We start from the raw sequence: 23,544 nt of genomic DNA, 5'->3' as shown, positions 1-23,544 counted from the left end.
TCCATGCATTCATATGCACGCCCCCCCAGAGGCATGCAGAACCACCAGGAATAAAAGAAGGCATTTCAGACATCGTAATTACATATGCATAACAATCTAAGGAATATAAAAATAAAACCAAAGCCTGGAACTGTGAGTGAATTTGGCCAGACTGAAGAGAAGGACAAGCGTGCAAAAATTACTAGTGCTGAGACACTGCCTGCTCCACCTGCAGTCACTCGGAAAAGAGAGCGTTACTGACCAAACTGGACATGCGCAGGACTGATGTGCTGAAAATTCACAGTGCTGGTGGGCAAGACTAAAACCCTAAACCGAGTGATGTGCAGTCAGTCAGGCACATGGGGCAGAAATCTTGACGTGGCAAAACTATCAGTCCTCCCCTGCCCCAACCCCAAGAAAATGCTTCTATAGCTACAGAAAAGACTGGTCTAAAACTCACGTGGGAAAAGAAAAGTAACTAGAATAGCCGATGTCATTTTAAAAATCAAGGATGGTGTGAGAGGCCTCGACTTTAAAATGTGGGCTATCCTCACCCAATAGAAGTTCACTGAGATTTATGGACTTTGCATCCCGATGAGATTGGTTGAATAATGTTTATTTTACTTGCAGTTTTACACAATGAAGTTCATAAAATTAAAAAAAATTCAATATCTCAAGACTAAAGAGTTGTGGGAATCAAGGCTGTGACGTTGGTGCACAGATGAGTGGAACAGAGCAGAGAATCCAGAAGGAAGCTCATATAAAAATACCCAGGAGATTTCTGACAGAGGTGCAGAAGCAGCCGAACAGGCCCAGACAATCGGTGCTGAAGCACTTGGATGTTCACTGCCAAAAAAAAGCCCTTCAAACTAAAGCTCACATCTTATACAAAATTTAAAACGGATCATAGACTTACACAGAAAACGTTAAGCTATAAAACCTTTTCTTTAAAAATAGAAAATCTTCAGGGTCCAGAGCTAGGCAAAGAACCTCTAGGCTCAACACCAGAACTCTAATTTGCAAAAGGAAAAATTGAAAATGGATCTCATTAAAATTTTAAGGTTCCTCCTCTGTGAACAATATCGTTGCGAGGATTAAAAGGTGAGCGGCTGATGGGGAAAAGGCCTAGGAGATGCTTAACAACAAAGGGCTGGTGTAGTAGGCTCAAACGGCGATCCTAGACCTGAGCTTGATGACTAAATTATATCGAAATGATATGAAGAGCATTTCAAATTCATCATATCAAGCCTGGCTTAGTAGTGCCTTCCTGTAATCCCAGCTACTCAGGAGGCTGAGGCAGGAGGATGACAAGTTCAAGGCCAGCCTGAGCTACAGAGTTTGAAGTAAGTCTCTGTCTCAAAATATAAAAGGGAAATCAAAGGTTCTGAGGACCTAGCTCAGTAGGGACGTAGTTCCCAGTGTGGGGAGCCTAGAGTTCAAATCCTAGACCCCCCCAAATCTACAAATGATATCATTCCCCTTATTTTACATTATGCTCTTGTTAGTTTTACATCAACCTGACATGTGTTAGTCAGGATTCCTCTGTGAGGAATCCTGTGGGCAAGCCTGTGCTACAACCTCTCAGTTGGTGACAGATATGGAAGGGCCCAGTCCATGGTGAGTGAGACCATGTCTGGGCAGGTAATCCTGAACTGAGTAAGAAAGCAGGCTGAACCCCAGAGCAAAACCAACAGTTTCCATTAACTTCGACCCCTTGGAGCTCCCAAACACTGAGTTACCAACCAAAGAGCATACACAGGCTGGTCTGGGGCTGTTCACACATATGTAGCAGAGGGCTGCCCTGTCTGGCCTCAGTGGGAGAGGATATGACTAATTCTGATGAGACTTGATGAACCAGGGTGTGTGTGTGTGTGTGTGTGTGTGTGTGTGTGTGTGTGTGTGTGTGTATGGGGGGGGCAGATACAGGGGATTGCCCCACAGAGGTGAAGGAAGAGGCAGCATTTGAGACGTAAATAAATAAATAAATAAATAAATAAATAAATAAGGAAGGAAGTGAAAGAAGGATGGGGGAGGGAGGGAAGGGGAGGAAGGGAAGGGAAGGGAAGGGAAGGGAAGGGAAGGGAAGGGAAGGGAAGGGAAGGGAAGGGAAGGGAAGGGAGAGAGGAAGGAAGGCAGGCAGGCAAGCAGGCAGACAGACAGACCAAGCCCCACGGAGAGCAAGCCAGTGTGCAGGTTTCCTGCATGGTTTCTGCTTCAGTCCCTGCTCTGACTTCCCTCAGTGATGAGCATGACCTGAGAGTTGTGAGATGAAATAAACCCTTTCCTTCCCGAGTCTCCTTAAGCCATGCTGTTTTGTCACTATCGTAGAAACCTTAAGACTGCTGCTTTCTAAAAAGGTGTAACTGTCAGAAAGCAGACCTGTGTTACTGGGCACAGGGCTGACTCAAAAGAGGAGAGAGGGAATTTGGGGGGGAAGTGGTAGAAACGCTTTATATATTGTTTGGGGTTATAGTTACATGGATGTGTGCATTTATCAAAATTAATAGCGCTAGGTACCTAAAATACACCCAACCATGTGTAAACTTTACAACAATACACATAATTTAAAAAATATCTCTAAGGACTTAGCAGCAAAATGATAAAAAAAAAAAAAACAGCCCAACTAGAAAATAAGTGCGAAGTATGAAGAGAGCTTCAGCGAAGAGGGAACGGGACAGTGAGCGAGCAGTGGCCATCAGGAAGCATGCATTGCTATACACCCTGGGAAGGCTACCACAGCACTGAACACTGATGGGGATGAGAGACTGCACCCTCCCTCCGTTGCTAGTATAGGTGTGAAGAGGGAGCTGCCATTGTAACCAATTTAGTGGGTTCTTAAAAGAACTAAATCACAGCCGACCTCCCACATAGCCGACCATCAACCCTGCTCCTGGAACTTCCTGTGGAGGAGTTAAACCTACAGAAATAACCCATGCCGGGATGTTCCGGGTGCTCACAGAGGCATCTGACAAGCCAACCTTGGCAGTGGCTGAGGAAAACATCACCAAAGTACAGCAGCAGGATGAATCTCTAGAGAGTTCTGCTGAGTGGAAAAGCCAATGGGAAATTCAGTGGCACACTGGGTGACTCTATCTGCAGGATCCTTAGAGTGGCAAAGCTTTACAGAGGGGAGAACAACTTGGCGACACCATAGGTGAGTGCGGAGTGGAGTAAAAAAGGGTGCCATTCAGACAAGGCGCCCTGAGAGATTTGATGTAGTCATGTTTACATCCTGATATGTTTATTTTCCTACAGCTTTGCAAGACACTGGCTAAAGAGACATAAGACTTTTCTGTGTTACACACCTATCTAAAGTAAAAGGTTTAATTAAGGAATAATAACACTTGGAGTTAGAGAGACAGCTCTGTAGCTAAGGGTACTCATTGCTCCTGCAATGGACCTGAGTTCCAGCATCCAAGCCCACAATCCTCTGTAATCCCTGTTACAGGGAACGCTGCGCCCTCTACTGGCCTCCAGGGGTGTCTGCACTTTTACATGCACATACTCAGCATAGACACACACCCACATACACGAATTAAACGTAATAAAAAAAAGAGTCATCTTTAAAGCAATAATACTGTAATTGTCAACGACAGTGCTTGCATTCAAGGGGGTAAAATTTGGAAACCACCTAACAGTCCATCGGTAGAGAAATGGTAGATCACAACAGAATGTTGAACAGAGAGTATCTAAAGTAACGTTTCTGTATGTGTGTAAACCTAGGTTTTAATTCCTTAATGGCCAATGCCCAGGAGTGTACTTGGTGCATTGAATGATGATAGATGCATAGATATATAAGTGATAGATGACAGATAGATAATAGATTATAGACAGATAATTGATAAATATAGATGACATGTAGGTGATAAATATAGATGATAGATGACAGGTAGGTAGATGACAGAAGATAGATAGATACATAGATAGATAGATAGATAGATAGATAGATAGATAGATAGATAGATAGATAGATAATAGATGAGAGATAGGAGATAGATAGATGATAGATGACAGATAGATAAATAGATAGATAGATGGATAGATAATAAATGACTGATAGGTGATAGATAGATAGGTGATAGATAGATAGATAGATGATAGATGACAGATAGATGATAGGTAGAAGACAGATAGACATAGATGACATATAGGTAATAGGTAGCTAGATATACAGAATGGTTCATACAACATGGTATATGAGAAAACATGTACACACAAGCACACAGGCACACACACATATGCGCACACACATGTGGTTCCTGTGTAAATGCATGTGCCTTGAATTCTTGGTAAGTGATTGCCTCCTAAGGGGTCAATTACTGATTACTAGGAACCTAAAAGACTCTTGCCATTCTTGCATCTAACGCAGATCTAAACAGAGTTTATCCGTAGCATTAAAACACTTCATGGAGGGAGGTGGGAAAGACCGGGGGAAGCGTCTAAAAGGCATCCGAAGAGCAAGATCACAAAGAAAGTCCAACTACCCCGGCCTGGAACAGCACCCGTGGCCTCAGTATTGCTGGCATTTGGAGGTTGCAATTTTGTGTGACCCGGGCTCTTGCGTTTGTTTCAACAGCTTCTGCTCGCTAGACCAGGAACGCTCCCACAGCCCCACACCCCCCAGATGTAAAGACAAAAATGTCCTCCTGACATTCTCATGACTCCCAGGTGGGATGGGAAGGGAAGTGAAGCCTGCAAGGTAAAGACCAGGAGTCACGGAGTGGCCCCAGCCACGGAGGGAGCGAGCACGGGACTTGCGTGGGGACGGGGCGCCCCCCCGGTGATGGATCCCTGCGCTTTCCTTTCTGACAGGGAGAATATATGCAGGTCTGACCAAGGTCATTAAAAATTAATTTTTCGAAAGCAGCTTTGACTGGGAAATTTGGCCCTGGAGCGGGGAAGAGGCCTGGCAGCCCTGACTGATAGCTTAGCCAGCCCTTCCCCCACTGCTGGCAAGAGGGGGGGAAGGGAGACCTAAGCAAGAACTAGGGCTGATTCACATCTTCTGGACCTGCTCCTCAACCCTGACACAGCCCCAGAATGACCATCTCCACCTTCTCCCCGAGTCTCCACACTCAGGCCAGTGTGAGGAAGGTTGCCTGCCCTTCCTCGCCACTAACCTGCTCCTGCGCTCCCATGTGCCACCCCTTGGAAAGGTCACTATCACCTTCCAAGAGTTAAATATCATGGCGCTGTGATACCCTAGGTCCAGATGACTGACACCACCATCAACGGTCCCTCTCCTATACCTACCCATCTGTGTCCAACTCCTCTGTTCTCTGGACTCCTCTTGGCTCAAGGAATGCTGGCACCAGAGAAAGATGGCAGAGAAGTGGGTGGTTGTTTCTGCATCCCTCCTGCCTGACCACCCTTTGGTCATGCCGGCTTCTCCCTGTGGGCTTTCTCCTCCCAGTCTGAGCTTCCAGCATTCCAGCAATCACCCTTCCTCCCTGACCTTTGAAACTGGCTTCCCTGTGGACATTATCCTCCGAGCCCACTATATGGAAATAAATACTTCCTTCGCCGGATCGTTTGTTTCTTCACCCTGGATAAGTTACCCATGGCCTCAGCTCACCAGCCCCTGGAGAGACAGCAAGCAGCAAGCATGCGCTTCAGACCTGTGCCCTGTCTTGTTCTCAGAAATCCCACGGGTTGGGGCTGCATAGGGAGCTCCACAGTGAGGGAACCGAGTTTGGGGCACATGGGGCAGCTAAGTGCAGCTCCAGAGCATCACATGACTTCTTTTGTCCTCGTGGAGACCAGGAACACGTGTGGTGGGCATCCGTACATTCTGGCAAAACATTCTATGCATAAAATTACATATTTAAACAAAAGAAGCCAAAATGGTGTGGTGGTTTGAATATGCTTGCCTCAGGAAGTGAGGCCTTAGGAGGTGTTAGAGTACTGTGGCCTTGTGTCACTTTGGGAGCAGACTTGTACCTCCTCCTAGCTGCCAAGAAGACAGTTCTTTTGTTTGTCTTCGGAACAAGGTGTAGAACTCTTAGCTCCTCCAGCGCTGTGCCTGCCTGGACACTGCCATGCTTCCTGCACTGATGATAGTGGACTGGACCTCAGAACATGTAAGCCGGCCCCAATTAAATGTTGTCCTTTATAAGAGTTGCCTGGGTCACGGTGTCTCTCCACAGCAATGAAACCCTAACTAAGACAAAGGGTGTGTGTGTGCCTTTAATCTTAGCACTCAAATGGCCGAGGTAGAGACAGAGGCGGGGAGATCCCTGAGCTGAGGGCAGTCTGGTCTACATAGAAGATCACCATACCAGTCGGAGCTACACGGTGAGACCCTGTCAAGAAAGAAAAAAAGAATGGAAGGAAGGGAAAAAGCAAGGGAGGAAGAGGAGGAGAGAGGGAGGAATGAACAAATGAACGAAGATCCCACAGGCTTCCTCTGATCAGACCTAAGTAATGGGCATGGTCTCATAATGGCTCCCTGGATACATGAATAAGTAAATGACACTTGATGACCAGACCTACGGATGGGCAAAATGGCAGCTAGACACAGGCCTGAATGGGTGAATGGGCAGCAGATATCCAGACCTCCCCTTTACAGGCATCAGTCACCTGCTGGGATCCCTGGGGTCCTCACCACTCACCAGGCACTGTGGGACCCTGTATGCTCTGTAAACAAAAGAACACCTTCCCTTCCACCCACTCACACCCAGGGCAGTAATACCCAACCCTGTTTCAGTTGCCCATGATCTACGGTAGCCTTTAATATGAAATGGAAAATTCCAGAAATACATAGCCTGTGAGTTCTGATTTGTGCACTGTTCTGACTTCCACAGTTCCTTGATCTTGCCGGGCTGTGAGTCATCCTGTGGCCAGCATTTCCAGACTGGATGTGCGACCAGCTGTGCGGTCACAGTAGGGCTGTCAAATCCACCACCACAGCAACTCAGGCGTTTGTGTTCAAGTAATTCCCCGTTTTGCTTATTTATAGCCCAAAGCGCAAGAGCAGTGATGTTAGTGACTCGGATGTGCCCAAGGGAAGCCAAGAAGTGTTTGAAGTGAAAGTGTGTATGCGGGATGCATACCGTACCTATAGGAATCTTCCAGTTAGCTTCAGCTCTCAACCTGACAAGCCCAGAGTTATCTGAGGCAATCCCAGCTGGGGGATGGGCAAGTCTGAGGGCATTTCCTTATTCGTGATTCTTGACTGATATGGCAGGGCCCAGCCTACTGTGGGCAGTACCGCCCTAGCAGATGCTCCTGAATTGTCTGACAAAACTCTCTGAGCAAGAACTAGGTAAGCAAGCCAACAAGCAGCATTCGTGAGATCCCCTCATAAACTCCTGCCTTGGGCTAAGCTGTAAGCGAAATAAACCCTTTCTTCCCCAAAGTTGCCTTTGGTCAGGGTACACATCGCAGCAACAGGAAAGCCAGTTAGGACAAGGAAAGACACGTGTGCATGGTTCAGAACTGCCTGAGCTCTCTGGCATCCATTGGGGCACATCCCCTGGCCACTTGATAGAGAGGACGTAGCACCATATGCACCAGGACACAGAGCACACTGACCCTGGTCACCGGAATGCTCCACACAGAGTCTCCACACGAATGGGCAGCTTTCCAGCCAGCACTACTTGGGTCCTATGCCTTACTCCATCCTGGCATCATCTGTCTGGGTTTACACACTCCGTGTGGTGAGGCCTTTTATCAGAAAGGTCTCCCAGCACCTGAGATGCACATCAAAGTCACAGTGTGCCATCTACACTTCTGACTGACAGCGAAGCGAATCGGGGTTCCCATGTCCCCTCCTTTGGACCCAGTTGCCTGCTCACATGCCTTAGGGGCACCCACCCGTCTGTCATTGAGGAAGTGATGATTAAGGTTGCAGATACAGAGATGCATGGAGAATCTGCATGGAGAGGGTGATGCAAGGAAAACGGGAGGCTTCCCGGCTCCCTTCAGACTCGCCACCTTCCCAAACGGACACTTGTTCAGGAAGGAGCAAGTGACTCCCTGGAGCTTGCCCGTTGAGGTGTTTACAGAAGCATGCTCACATAGGCGCGGCTGATAAAAATCTCTGGCCAGTGGTGACCAATCCTCTGTGCTCCCTCTCCCCCTCTGGAGATCAGGCAGCTTTACAGCTGGTCTCCCTGGCAACTGCTTCCCACCTGGAGACTCTCCAGGAGCCCCTAACTGTGCCTCAGGAGAACAAAAGGTATTTCCATCACTTTCAGAAATTGGGGAGGGCTTAGGTACTCTTATGTCAGGAACTAGGGCCAAAGATTAAATATTAGAAGGCACGATTCTCCTAGTACCCCATCCTCAGTGGTCTCGGGAGCACTGGCAGGAAAAGAGGGATTCGGAGACCAGTGTCTCATTTTCACAGTTCCTCACAATGGCGTAATTATCCAATGCCCAGAACAGACTAGACAGAAGCGGCAGGTCATTTGCTCAAGGTCACAAGGTAAAGACTCAGTGTGCACTAGTTCAGTCTCCTGGGCTTGCAATCCTGATGGCATGGGAGGACTCCAGGACCCCAGTGTCTAAGACAGGAACTCACCTGAGCCCTCTCTTGACTCCCAACAGCCCCCACTCCCTCCAGCCCCTTCCTGGATCCTGTTCTTTCAGTCCCTGCCAGGCTCCCACACATTGTGTCCTGCATTCCATTCGGGTTTCTGAGGATGTCTGGTCTGTGTGAGAAGCTCAGGGCAGCAGGGAGTCCACCCACGCCTGGCTGAGAACCCTGTTTACCTCTCCAGCCTGCAGGAGCTTTGTAAATCTGAAGATTTCTGTTCAAAGGAAAGCTGCTAGCTTGTGAGGAACTGCCTCAGGCAACAGCTCTCCTTGGCTTACCACCACTGGCTTAGGGGACAAGGAGCATGGCCACCCCACTCCACTGGACACTATTCCCTGAGCCTCAGAAGTGTCTGGTATCTTAAGGCTTCTCTGCCAAATGACAGAGATGAACCAATGAACTATCGCTGAGGAGCACATACCTTACCGAGACCCGCCCCACTCCCCAGCCATGACCCCCAACCTTTAGCTTCTCTTGCTCTCTAGACCTTTCTGCACTGTATAGTTGGGCCTTGGCTGTGAGGACTAATGACCAGGTTTCCTCCTGTTTGCCTACCAGAAAACTAAAGCATGCAAGCTTATGGGACCGGCGGGAAGCCACGCCCCCATCGCAGGACAAGGAAAGCTGGATCCCACCGCAAGGTGCAAGGTTTGGGGCAGCTCAGCTCAGCCTGGCAGCTTCCCCTTGGAAGCAGCAGACGTCATTTATTTCCTTCATTATTTATGCACAACACGTTGGAACAGGGCCCTTGGTGATTAAAGCGCCTCGGGACAGAAATGCCAGCTGAAACATTAGCGACAATACAGAGAGGGAAACAAAACAACAACATCAACGGGGACAACTCAAGACCAAAGCTGAGGAGTACAGCTTAAGGACACCACCTCACCACTTCACCCTTTACGAGGGGCCCTGCCGTCTTCTAGATCCCAGCCCGCCCAAGAGCAGGCTGGTCATCGTTTTCATTACTAACTAGGACCATCATCCCTGAGTCACATCCCACCTCTGCCAGTTCTGGCTGTGCGACCTGGGATAGGTAATTAACCTCTCTGAGCCACAGTGTACTGGGCCATTCACTGCTTGGAGAGTATATAGGATGCATATGAAAGTATGAACCAGAGGCCTGGCTGGCATATTACAGACCTCCGTTCTTTGCATGTTAAAATGCCTTTCATATTCAGTTGTGGGTATGTGCTCAAGCAGAGTCAGGCTCTAACAAAGTCTAACTATTGGAAGTGCAGCCTGGCTTCAGCTCAGATTCTGCTTGAAAAGGCATGTCTGTGGTGCACTTTTTGATGGGTCAACACACCACACACACAAACACACACACCAACCCCTTTGTTCTGTCCTGCAGGGAAGCTCCCTAAGACTCAGAAAGTTCTTAAGGAAAGTCTGTAAAGACCCCCAAAGCAAACAACTCACAAGTCTCAGAAATCCCTGAAATCAACCATATTCACAAGGTCCCTCCTTCCCCAAGTGATGACTGCTGAGGAGACTCAGCCCAGCCAACCTGCTTAGAGGATACTCTGACTTCTTAAGCCACCTGAAAGTCACCTGAGTAGAGAGCTCATCTCCCACAATGGGTTGGGCTTTCTGTTGTCCTTTGAGTGTCCTGAATTGTGCCTGCTCCTGTAAGTAACCACACACCCAAACTCCTGAAAGTAACTACAGCAGACTCATTGGTCAACCAAGCTAGTCTCAAGTGTTACAATTACTTTGGACTGTGGTCAGTCCCCATCTGGGATCAGTAGATAGATGTGTTATATCTTTCCTGCCTCCTACAGTTGAGTTGACCTTACATGGAATAATACAAGAAAGGGGTTCATCCATGTAACTGTCCCAAAACTGTACCAATGTGCAGGCATTGCTAATGGGAGAGGAAGTGATCTGGGAAGAGGAGGATGCTTTCCTTGAGAACAGGATGGGCTACCCTCAGGAAGAGCCTATAGGACCAGCTGCCCTCTGGAAGAGCCCACAGAAGGAATCTCCCTTGTTTTCCTCTTCACATTCTGCCACATGAGGACATGGCATTTTTTGCACTCCCAGGAGCTCACTGCTGTAAGACAGAGCGGTCTCACCAAACAACCCAACCTGCCAACACTTTAGTCCTCAACTTCCAGCTTCGGAAAGCAAAAGAAACACAAGCCATTTTTGCTCTTTCAATACCACTGGAGTCCTGGATATTACGTTACAACAGCACAAAAGCCTCTGACAGTGTGTATCCTTCCAACGGAGCAGACAGGGAATCAAACACCTGTGGAAAAGGCCAGGCAACAGCGTGAGACTGAACAGGTTCAAAGCCTCGTCTTAGCTGTGTGGCATCAGGTAGAACACTTAGTCTCTCTGGGCTTCTATTTCTCATCTCTGATTCATGAGTGATAACTGGCCTCCCTCCAGGTCAGTGTGAGTAAGAATGGTGATGGGCATTAAAGTGTCAGAATGTCTGCCGCCACTTCCTTGAGGCTTCTCCAACCAGTTAAGTTCCCAACCAAGGACCTGAGTGACCTACCCAATTGACATCCAGTTGACAGCTTTGCCTCCCTCAGGCTCCAGCCTCGATTCAGTCCTGCTTTTTTCCTCTGTTCCTCTCTTCTGCCACACTCCCCTCCCAACCCCAGTGCCCCTCTCTTCTTCTGCCACACTCCCCTCCCAACCCCAATGCCTCTCTCTTCTTCTGCCACACTCCCCTCCCAACCCTGATGCCTCCTTTTTCCCTCCCATATCTGTCCAGGAAGTGTTGCCATGGCCTCTAAGAGCAACCCAGATATTACTAACATGTCTGAAAGGAACACGATGACTGACTTCTTTTTTTTTTTTTTTTTTTTGGTTCTTTTTTTCGGAGCTGGGGACCGAACCCAGGGCCTTGCGCTTCCTAGGCAAGCGCTCTACCACTGAGCTAAATCCCCAACCCCTGATGACTGACTTCTTTTAGGCTTGGAGCATCCTGATCAAGAAGCCCTGACAGGGTGTTAGAAGATGCCATCCTTCTTTGGAGACTCTAGTAAAACAACCGTGCAGCCACAGAGGTGCAAATAATTGGGTGCTCGCATAAACAACGCTCACAGCTGCTCACTCTGCAGTGCTCTCTGTGAGCCCCTGTCCATGAACACAGTTAAGACTCAGAGGGTGCGGTGGTTCGAATGAAACGACACCCATAGGTCCATGGGGAGTGGTACCCATAGGTCCATGGGAGTTCATTACTGAAAAATGTGGCTCTGTTGGAGGAAGTGTGTCACCAGGGGTGGGCTTAAGGCAGGTCTAGTGTCTCACTCTTTTCCTTCTGCTTGTGATCTGGATGTAGAACTCTGAGCTTCCTCTTCAGCATCCTGTCTGTTTGTCCCAAAGTGCTTCCCGCCATGATGATGATAGACTAAACCTCTGAACTGTAAACTAGCACCAAATAAATGTTTTCCTTTATCAAGAGTTGCCATGACAACCATAACTAAGACAAAAGTGTCAGCCTAGGCGATAGTGGTGCGTACCTTTAATCTCAGCACTTGGGGGCGCTGAGGCAGTTGGATCTCTGTGAGTTCGAGGTCAGCCTGGTTCCAGAACAGCCAGGGCTACACAGAGAAACCCTGTCTCAAAACCGAAAACAAACAAAAGGACAGAAGCATCATGTCTTACCCCAAATCCTACAGGCATTAGAGAACGGTACTGAAAGGCTCACCCAAATCCTCTCCATGTCCCAACTTGGATTCTCAGCTGGCAAGATGGCTCGGCAGAAAAAGTGCTCGCCACCAAGTCGGACCAGCCACGTTTGATGCCCAGGACCCACGTGGTAATGTCTTTTAATTTGTTGAGCCTCCTCTCCATTTGGAACACCCCCAAAGAAAAAGAAATACTCAATCTGCAACATTGAACAGGAAGAGTTTGAAACCCAGAGCCCCGTGAAGATGACTGTGTCAGCACAGACGTCTATGTCCGCACCAGTCTGAGTCTGTCCATACCTGCATTTGTGTCTACCTACAGTGGCTCTCCCACCAGCTGGCTCCCAGACCAGAACATTCTGTATCTGTATGGTCCATTTTCCCTTCAGTCACCCCAGGAACCGCCCCCACACAGAGCATACCAAATTCTGCAGATATTCAAGTACCTTATGTAATTACTATTATAATTATGTTTTTGGTTTTTGTTTTGTTTTTAGTTCAGACTGGTGTGAGCCTTGGAACTTGGTACAGAAAGAGCTGCTGCCCTTACAGACTCAAAACCGAAGCCTCTGGACGCACTCCTCAGAGTGGGTGGTTGTGCCGTGACAGGTGCTACGGATGGGTTCTCCCTAGACTGCAGCTGGCTGGTGACACTGTGAGACTGAGACCACGGCCTGTGGCCTTGGTGTGCAGCCTGCCATCTGCAACAGGCGACTGCTCTGCAGATGGCACGTCTGTGGTGGAGTGAAGACAGGTTCGCACAGGCTGAGTACCCAGCTGCCCTGTGCTCACTGTGTGTTCCTAAGAGCATCCGTATGGAGCGGAGACCAATCCAAACTGTGGCTCATTTTCACGCCTCTCCTCGTTCTCCCAAGAGGAAGGAGTGTGGTTGTAACTAAGAGAGCCTACGGCATTGAACAGGTGGCCTTTTCTGGAGGGTAAGGCCAGTTCACTGTTAATGCCTTCTCTCTCTCTCCCTCCGCCTCCCCCTTTCTCCCCCCTCCCCCTCCCCCTTTCCCCTCCCCTTCCCCCTCCTCCTCCCTCCTTCCCCCTCCCCCTTTCCCCTCCTCCTCCCTCCTTCCCCCTCCGCCTTCCCCCTCCCCTTCCTCCTTCCCCCTCCCCTTCCTCCTTCCCCCTCCCCCTTCTCCCTCCCCCTCCCCCTCCCTCCACTCTCTCTCCCCCTCTCCTGTTTTTCAGGAATCTTGTACCTCATACTGGTGACTTCAAATTGTCAAGAGATTATGTTTTGAGAAGATGACAAAAGATGGATATGTTAGGAATGAGGCTGGGGAAGCAGACAAGCATTCACTATGAAGACTCTGGATGCCATCTGAGGCATCTGAACTTAATCCTACAGGCAATGTATTTAATGGGTGTTAAATCTCTGCTAAAGAAATGATACTGACGGGACAGATATCGGGATTGGATTGGAGGAGACTGGAGGCAGGAAGGCTGTGAAGGAGATTTAACCCGAGCAAGAGATGGTACATGTTAAAACAATATGGGGAGCTGAAGTGGCATTGGGTAAGACTGTCCTAGTTTGCTTCCTGTGGCTGTAAGAAAACATTGATGAAAACCCACTTGGGGAGGGAAGAGTTTCTTAGGCTTGCATGTCCTAATCAAAGTCCATCACTGAGGGCGACCAAAGCAGGAATTCAATGCAGGAAGCTGAGAAACAAGGAAGGTTCTCAGGCTTGCTCCTCATGGCTTGCTCAGCTTGCTTTCTTACTCAACTCAGGACCACCAGCCCAGGGGTTGCACCGTACAATGAGCTGGGTCTTCCTACATCAATCCTTAGTCAAGAAAATGCAGGACAATCTGATACCCTCTCAAGTGACGCTAATCTGTCTTCGCAGATGACTCTATGCCAAGCTGAAAAACAAAAGACAAAAACAAAAGAAAAAAATCTTATACAGCACAAAGACCCTTCAACAGATGTGAGAAACGGGAGGGAAAAGTCCTCTGCTAATGCCAAGCTTCTGTCCAAATGGGCCACGCCCACTGAGATGAGGAAGGGCCACACCCACTGAGATGGGGGAAAGAGAATATAGGAGCCTTGGGTTGGAGATGAGGGCTTCTTTATTGGCCTCACCCCCTTTTGAAACATCTAGCAGGGACATTCCCAAAAGGCCCAAAGAGGCCCATGCCCACTGGAAAGATACCTTAGTAACAGAACTGTTGTTGCTCCTTTAATTGGGTAAGACCTCTCGGGGATCTCTGACCACCCCTCCACTATGAGCATCAGAACAGGTAGGGCGGAGAGGTCATGGCCTTGAGCTGTCTGATCTGCCTGGAAATGTCTTACTACGCTGGCATGCATTCTGTGTGGCTTTGGGTGTGTGCGTTAATTAATTCTTCTGTACCTACATACTTCATCTACCAGGGAGAAACGGGGCAGCAGTACACTCCTTCTTGGACCGGTTGAGCATCCAGTGAGCTCACAGATAGGAAGCCACTGCCTGTCACCTAGCAAGAATTCCATAACGTGCTCACCAGTAATTAGAGATATTTTATCTGCAATCTATAAGAGCCATCTACTGGGGTTGGGGATTTAGCTCAGCGGTAGAGCACTTGCCTAGCAAGCGCAAGGCCCTGGGTTCGGTCCCCAGCTCCGAAAAAAAGAAAAGAAAAAAAAAAGAGCCATCTACTGTTTATCTATTGTTTATCAATGCCACATCAAAGACAGAGATCTTGAACATGTAATGATTTGAAGAAGTTTGAGAAAATGTTTGTTTGCAACTTTGAACAGGAAGAGTTTGAAACCCAGAGCATTTGTTCAATGTTTGTTTGTTTGTTTTCCCAGTTTAACAAGTCTTTATACTTTATACTTGTTATACTTTATATCTCCTGGCTAGGCTAAGATCTGGGAATGGAGGAAGAGCCTCCATGTTCTCCACACTCCCACAACACACACACATCCAAGCAACAATCATAACCAAAGTGGAGTGGGGGTCCCTGTCAGCTGTGCACCAGCTCTCAAGAGCTTCGCTGGGTCCCAGCACACAAAGAGAAGTTACACCAAACCTGGACTCTGGGGGCTGAGAGCCCAGCACCCCCAGGGAATTGGCGAATCCTGAATGAGTCTTTTCACGGGAACCGGTATCCGCCCCCGCCGCAGGCTCCCTGCCCATGCCCAAGGCTGCCAACCCATCTGTGTCCTTGAGAGCATGCTGGGCTCCTGACCCAGGCAGCAGCTGGTCCACTACCTGCTGCCCCCGATCTGGCATCCGATCAATGCTGAGACAGCAAGGGGAGAGAGAGTATGACTCTGAGAGTTGGGAAAGAATGGGGAAGGTTTCCCACATGCAGGGTGTGCAAGTCCTTGAGCCTGGAGTGAAGAGAGGCCTAGATTTTAACAAACATGGCCCTATACCAGTCAAGGCGGCCATTTTTAAATCCGAGCCCAAGTTTCCCTATCTGTGACACAGGGGTAGTGTCCACAGTAGGGATGTTCTATGGGTTGATATGCTGCTAGGACTCCTGATTGGAATGAGAGCCACCAACAAAATTGAACAAGGACTAATGTTTAAAGTGTGGCTGGAAAGTTAAACCGGAGTCTAACCTTAGACACAGATGACAGCAGGCACATGAAACAACAACGTATATATCATCTGCCCCTTCTGTTCTAACATCCTCCACACTGGCTATGTTTCCCTTCTAAGTGACAAGCTGGCCACCAGTGCCTCCACCAGTCGAAGGAGAATGCTTTTTTCCCAGCTGTCTTAAGGCTGGCCCTCGTCACCTCTGATTGGACCACTTCTGGTTTCCTGTTTACTCCCTCAAGCACCTGGGGAGAGGCTGTATTTCCATCTGCCAACACTGGGTGACATGCCCCTATCCAGAGTCCTGGATTCCAGACCAACTGGACTCCAGCCAGGTAACAGTGGAGAAAGAAGTGTGGCAAGGAGTATTGGACCCTGGAAGACCAAAGTAAGGAACGTTAACAAACGTGTGCACAGATCGTTTCAGCAAATGCTGCAATCTTCTTCATCGCCAGCAGCATCACCAACAGCAGCAGCAGCAGCAGCAGTAGCAGCAGCAGCAGCAGCAGCAGCAGCAGCAGCAGCAGCAGCAGCAGCAGCAGCAGCATCCACACAGGTTACACTGTGTCTTCCAGTAACTTAGTGCTCCTTCTAGACACCACTCTCTTCAGAGAAATCTTCTGACACTTGGGTGGATGATTCTGCACCTAAGCTGTCCCGCTTGCCTGCCACCTAAAACTGTCCCGCCCTAAGGTCACTGCTCTTGTGTCCCGAGGTAACCTAGCATGGTCTCTGCTCTCGCCAGCATCAGGGCCGGCATTAGGCACTTTTCTATCGCTGTGATAAAACACCCTGACCGAGGGTAACTTACGGAAGAGAGAGCTGCCGTCAGCTTGCAGTTTCAGAGGGGCGAATCCTCGCGGTTGGGCAGGGGCACGCCACAGAGCAAGAAGCTGAGAATTCACATCCTGAACCATGAGCTCAAAGAGGGATGAACTTGAAGCGGTTTGCCAGGCCTTTAATCTCAAAGCCCATCCCCAGGGAAGCCCTCCCTCCACCAACACTGCACACCTCACCTCTTCTAACAGCACCACGTATTCAAATACAGGAGCTGATATGGGACATCCTCTTTCAGGCCACAGTGTTTTCTTTGCTCATCTCTCCCTTGGGACTTCTTGACCTCTGCTCTTTACAGACCCAGATATTGCCAGTTTGGGACAGATGTGGGAAGTTTTAGAACACCATCCATGTTCCCCAAGGCTCACCACACACGGTACCATACTTCTGGCCCCAGCTCTGGGACCTTTTCCATCAGTGGACTCTATCCTTGACCCCAACCACTGTCATAAGTACATTAGAAAGCTTGTTGCTCAAACTGGCTTCTGAAGGACAAAAGGAATTTGTTGGTTGATGGACATTGAAAAACCCCAAAGTGGTCTGGGCTTCCCGGCACTGAGCCAGCAGCTCCCCACTTAGAACCTGAAAGACCCCCTCCCAGAAAGAGAATTGTACCAGCCCAAGGCCCTCAACTATAGAAGTAAAAAGTAAGTTTTTAGATACACAGACTCAGAACTAAAATAAGCCTGGGAAAGTTCAGATGTGTCCAAGCTTTGTGGGACAAGCTGACCCATCATTTAGATGAAACAGACCATAAAAGAAAACAAAATACAGAAACCAGTCTAAATTATTGATATTGCTTTATGGGCCACCTAACAAGAGATAAGCCCCTAGCCCCTGACATTCCGGATGCCCCAACCTGCATGTATTCTCTTGCTGTGTGACAACCTCATTTGAATAGCCAATTGGGTGTAACCATACATCTGCGCCTCACTTGAATCCACCAACCATAATCTGCTTCTGTAAGCCTGCTTCTGCTCCCCAATACCCTATAAAAACCCGTCCCTGGTTCTGTTAGGCGCGCCAGTCTTCCGAATTGACTGGGACACCCACAGATACCTGTGTATCCTGATCAATAAAAATCCTCTTGCAGATTGCAGCCTGTGGACTCGGACTGGTCATTGGGCTCGAGGATCTCCCTCCTGAGGGAAGATTCTCTCTGAGAGTCTTACAAACCCAGTCTTCTCCAGTGTTTGGTTCCATTTCAAGGTGTGTCCATGGGATTCCTAAAACAATTCCAAGTAGATCCTAGGACTGCGTACTTCCAATTGTCCATTGGACAAGGACAAATCATGTCACCAGAATTCCTGCCACAATTCTTACAAAATTCATGCTGGTTAAACTCATGTAGGTCCCATCTTGATGAGTTTAAGAGAACCACGGTGTGGTCAGTCCCGAGCAAGTCACCTGTCAAATGAGACAGAAACAAAGAACTAGACAGAGAGAGAGAGAGACAGAGACAGAGAGACAGAGAGACAGAGAGAGACAGAGACACAGAGAGAGAGACAGAGACAGAGACAGAGACACAGAGACAGACAGAGACAGAGACAGACAGAGACAGAGACAGAGGCGGGGGGATTTCCCAAGAGAAATATGTGATCCAGTTACCATTAAGAGATAAGCCATGCAGGTGAAAGATTCCATTATCAGTCATTTTAAAATGTGCCTGAGGCAGGCCTGAGGCTCGCCTGTGTCCCCTTGAGCACCCTGTCTCTCCCCCCTCCCGCCCCGCTTCAGATCTAGTTTAGAATTAGGAAGTAATTGGTTAAACCTCTACTTCTTGGACGAGGAATACATAAGAGTTTTTTTTGCGCTGGTCTTTTTTTTTCCCCTGCGAGCCTGAAATTATTTCCAAATAAGAAGTTTAAAGTCATCATAGCGAATGATGTCCATCAATTGGTGCCCATCCGCTGGCTCCATTAGCAGGGTACCTGTATCCTAATATACTTTTCTTATTCTTGCACAGAGATGGTGGAGAGAATAAAGACTTGGCTGAATGAACGTTAAGCGGAGCTAGGGGACCCTGTAGAGGAAGAGGAGGAGGAAGGATTGTAGGAGCCGGAGGGGTTGAAGATGCCAAGAGAGCACAGGCTCATAAGGACTGAACTGGCAATCACAGAGCCTGCGTGGGTCCACACTGCGTATAAGTTATGGTTGTGTAGCTTAGGGTTTTAGTCAGACTCCTAACAGCAGGAGTGGGGCTGTCTCTGCCTCTTTTACCTGCTCTTCAGACCCCTCTCCTCCTACTGGGCTACCTCTTCCAACCTTGATAAGAGGATTTGTGACTAGCCTTGTTAGGTCATATTCAGTAAGTTGATGTCACTGCGGGTGGGGAGGTCCTCTTTTCTGAGGGGAAACAGAGGAGCAATGGATCTGGAGGGGAGGCAGGAGGAGGGGATGAACTGGATGGAGTGGAGGGAGGGGAAACTGGGGTCACCAGTTGGGATGCATTGTATGAGAGATAAAGACAGAGAGAGAAAAAAACTTGGCTGAGATATCAGGAATGCTGGCCTGGAAAATACTTTTTTTTTTTTAAATTTTGAGGTTTGGCTGGTTAGATGTAAAGAAACACAGCTACCAACCCTTCCAAACGCATACTACAATCAATGCCCTAACTTGGGACAGGTCTGATGTGGTCAGGATCATGGCTCCTAGTTCAATGGATCTATTGCTCAATATAAGCTGTGAGCTTTCAGGGGCTGACCCAGAAGTGCTTCCAACGATGCGGTGGCCCTGGATCATGTAAGTGTTCAGGACACCGGTCTTCAGACCCATGGGACTAGCACTCAAAGAATTGGTCCCACTGCACTATACCCACCGAGCCCTATTAGAAGCCAAGATCCTAGATCATAAGCCCATTCCCCAGGTGACAGAGATGAGATCTGAGGAAGTATTACAAAGAGTGTGTTTTGCACATGAAATAAATATAAATGACCCAGGGGTCCCTCAGCTCAGAAGTTAGACTGTAGTGCTTTTAGAAGATGGTCCTCAAACTACAACATTGTGTCAACCTGACACAAACTAGAGACATCTGGTGAGGGAAACTCAATTGAGCATTTGCCTCCTTCAAATGGTCTGTCCGATAGGCAAGTCTACCAGCATTTTCTTGATTAATGACTGATACGTTGTAGCCCAGCCTACTGTGGGCAATGCCACCCCAGGCAGGAGCTCCTTAAAAGATGCTGAGGTAAGCAGCATTCCACCATGGTTCATGTTTCAATTCATGTCTTTCGGTTCCTGACTTGACTTCTCTTCACGATGAACTATAAGCTGTAAACTGAAACACACCCTTCCCTCCTCGGGTGTTTTTTTGTCATGGTGTTTATCACAGCAAAAGGGAACACCTCCCTTTTGGTACAAATGTAGTGATTAGTCACCCCATATGGCAAAAGCTAGTTTGGGCTCTTAAGGCTAAATCGTACAAGGTCTGTAGTTCTGCCTGGTCCTCTGAAGGTGGGGAGCTTCCCACAGAGAAGCCCAGGTAGTCAGGGCAGAGGCACCCTCCGTTCTAAGCCCCAAACGAACTCCACTAACCGTGAGCTGCATGCCCACCGCATGAGTGAACAACTCTGTGGCTCTTCCGGTCGAGACTCATGTGCAGCAGGGACCAGCTTCTCTGCCAGCTCCACCCAGATGCCATGTTTCTGAGTGAGGGGGTGATGTTTTCCCAGGGCACAGACTTTTTGGACTCTTTGCAGAGGCTTATACTGAAGCTGCCCAACGCACAGGCTCATGGGTGGAAAAGCACTGCACCAGGAGCCACTCTGATCTCAGAATGCTAAGGAGCTCCAGTCCACTGGGGAAAATGGTTGAGTCCAGAAATTCTTTGTGCAAAAAAAAAAAAAAAAAAAAAAAAGGGGCAGTCTTCTGGCTGGGCATACTTCAAACATCAACTAAGAAGAGATGGTGGCAGTTACAAGGTCATCCAACAAATTTATTGGGGGGAAAAAGTATGTCTTCAAAAGAATTCTCTTTTAGAATGGTTTCTCTCTAGTGCGTGTATGTGTTTTCCCTACATGTATGTGCGTAAAGCACAGGCATGTCTGGTGCCCATGAAGACAAGAAGAGGATATCAGAGCCTTGGGAACTGGAATTATAGGCAGTTGTGAGCCACCAAGGGAATTGAGCACAAGTCCTCTGGAAGAGCAGCAGATTCTTAACCGCTGAGCCATCCCTCCGGCACCCGCTAGTAACTGGTTGGCCTTTTTATGTCCACCCCAGTTTCCAAATAAATTCACAGAGGTGTATTTATTTATGAATAAGTGCCTAGGCCTTCTAGCTAGGCTTTCTCCCCAACTAGCTTCATTTATACCGTTCTACATCTGCCGTGTGGCTGCTTTCCTCTCCTCGCTTTCATAAGTCCCCATCTCCGTGGACTCCTCCGCACCTGACTTTCCCAGAGTTCCTCTCTCTCTGACAGATGTCCCGCCTCCTAATCCTGCCTCCGTTTATTGGCCATCAGGTATCTATTGGCGGGTGATCCTTTTACACAGTGCACAGAGACTGTCCCTACATCCCTCTCCCAATTATTCTTATCTAATCCTTAAAAATAAGACATTATTTCACTTTCTATTCTGTGTCCTGTGTTTTTGCTAAATGTAAGACATTTAATTTTATCTCATTTCAAACTCTTGACAGTTCAAGTTAAATCTTCTAACTTGCCTGCGTGTCAAACTTTTACTCCTATTTGAATAATTCGCATTGAGTAGATTTTTTTCCTAGTCCCTGGTTATTTATAGGAAATGCTACTAAGCTTCTGCAAAAAAAAAAAAAAACTCTATCTGTATGTTTGTATGTGTCTGTATGTGTACGTGTGTATATGCATGTCTGTGTGTATATTTACTTATGTATGTGCATATGTATATATGTGTGTGCATGTACATATGAAAGTGTTTATACATATACAGGATATATATATGTATATATATATATATATATATATATATATATATCCAATACATCTATGTATGAAAAGATTTATTATAAGGAATTGGCTCACACCATTCTGGAGGCTGAGAAACCCCACAGTCAGCTGCTGTCTGCAAGCTGGAAACCTAGAAAAACCAATGGTGTGGTCTGAAGGGATGAGAGCCTGGGAGCTGACAAAACAGATCCAGTCTGCATCTGAAGACTGAGAACCAGAAGGTCCAGGCTGGAGAGGAGACACCAGGCCCTGGCCAGCACAGTGAATGCGCCCTTCTTCCATGCCCTTGCTCTGTTCAGGCCCTTGGTGAACTGTGTGATGGTCACCCACGAGGGGAGGGCCGAGCACATTACAGGCTCCACAATTGCAATGCTGAGCTCTTCCAGAAACTCCTTCACGGACTCACTCAAACGTTCAAACATCTGCCTGGGTGTCCCCATCTCGAGGCCCAGCATGATGGACATAAACATAAAGAAACCAGCAACTGTTTTGTGCCTGGACCACACTGCTGCATCTTTTGGCTCCAGGGCTCTCTTTTCCCTTAACATCAAAAGGAGGGGATTAGCCATGCCCCACTCTCTTAGGACCATCCCCACCCCCAGCTTGCCTACACATCATAAATGCATGTCCTTTCTTCTCGCCCACTTAGAAAGATCCTCATGCAGCCCAAAGTCCCATCATGTTCAGTCCCGTCACCCTTACCCAGCCATCCCATCCCCTTGGTGAGGCAGGTGTTATCGTTTATCCCAGTGCCCTGTGCCGACCTTGGCATGCCTCTGCCCTCCCTGTGGGTGCTTGCGTATGCACCTCAGAATGCATCCAAGTCTGGATCCTTGGTTATGCATGAGTATTCCAGACAGCTGCTTGGGTGTGAACTTTCATTGCATATGCATGTTTCCTCCCATATGTGCCTGTCTCCTTCTTTGAGGAACCCAAACCCAATCCCAAATACCAGAGAGCAATGCAGACATTTAAGCATATTGGTCTCCAGCTAGTATCAGTTCCATACTCATGAAAATCTTTGGGATGGGCGTTGGGGCAGGAAGTCTATGGGTACTATTTCACACAGGAAACTCAAAATCTAATCTCTCTCTCTCTCTCTCTCTCTCTCTCTCTCTCTCTCTCTCTCTCTCTCAGCTTCAGAAGCTTGTAATCCACTTTATACCAGCTAGACCTCTTTGCATTGAAAATATTAGGAAGCTCAATTTAAACTGGTTTGAGCAGTAAGAGGATGGTGTTGTCTGGTAAGACAGAGAAGGATGGTAGAAACCCAGCTTCAGGTAAGGGTTGACCCAGATACTCGGGTGACTCCTGGAAGAACTCTGTTCTCTTCCCGTTGGCTGGGTCTTTTTCTTCTGTGTACTCATCTCCAGGCTTCAACACAGAGCTGGCTCTCTGCTTGACCAGTGGATACCTTTCAGTACCTCCAAAGGTTACACATTCATACCCCAACCGCTCGAAGCAAGGTCCATCACTGAAGCGGTTTGGTTCTACTTGGGTGGCTTGGACTTTATGTCACTAACTGATCATCATGCAATGTCTCAGTCAGGGTTTATACTCCTGCACAAAACATCAGGACCAAGAAGCAAGCTGGGGAGGAAAGGGTTTATTCAGCTTACACTTCCACATTGCTGTTCATCACCAAAGGAAGTCAGGACTGGAACTCACACAGGGCAGGAACCTGGAGGCAGGAACTGATGCAGAGGCCATGGAGGGATGTTACTTACCGGCTTGCTTCCCCTGGCTTGCTCAGCTTGCTCTCTTATAGAACCCAAGACCACCAGACCAGGGACGGCACCACCCACAATGGGCTGGGCCCTCCCCGCTTGATCACTCATTGAGAAAATGCCTTACAGCTGGATCTCATGGAGGCATTTCCTCAAGAGAAGCTCCTTTCTCTGTGCTAACTCCAGCTTGTGTCAAGTTGACACACAAAACCAGCCAGTACATGCAACCTTTGTGGTCCAGAGGATGCGACTGGTTCACCACCCCTGCCCCCAGAGACTGAAGCCATATGAGAAAGGCAAAATACCCTTAGGAAAGGAGAAATTGGCCATGTGAAAGCTAGAGACTTAC

Source organism: Rattus norvegicus, chromosome 17 (assembly GCF_021556685.1).
Source record: "Rattus norvegicus strain SHRSP/BbbUtx chromosome 17, alternate assembly SHRSP_T2T, whole genome shotgun sequence".
Lineage (NCBI taxonomy): Eukaryota > Metazoa > Chordata > Mammalia > Rodentia > Muridae > Rattus > Rattus norvegicus.
Note: the sequence above shows the minus strand (reverse complement) of the source record.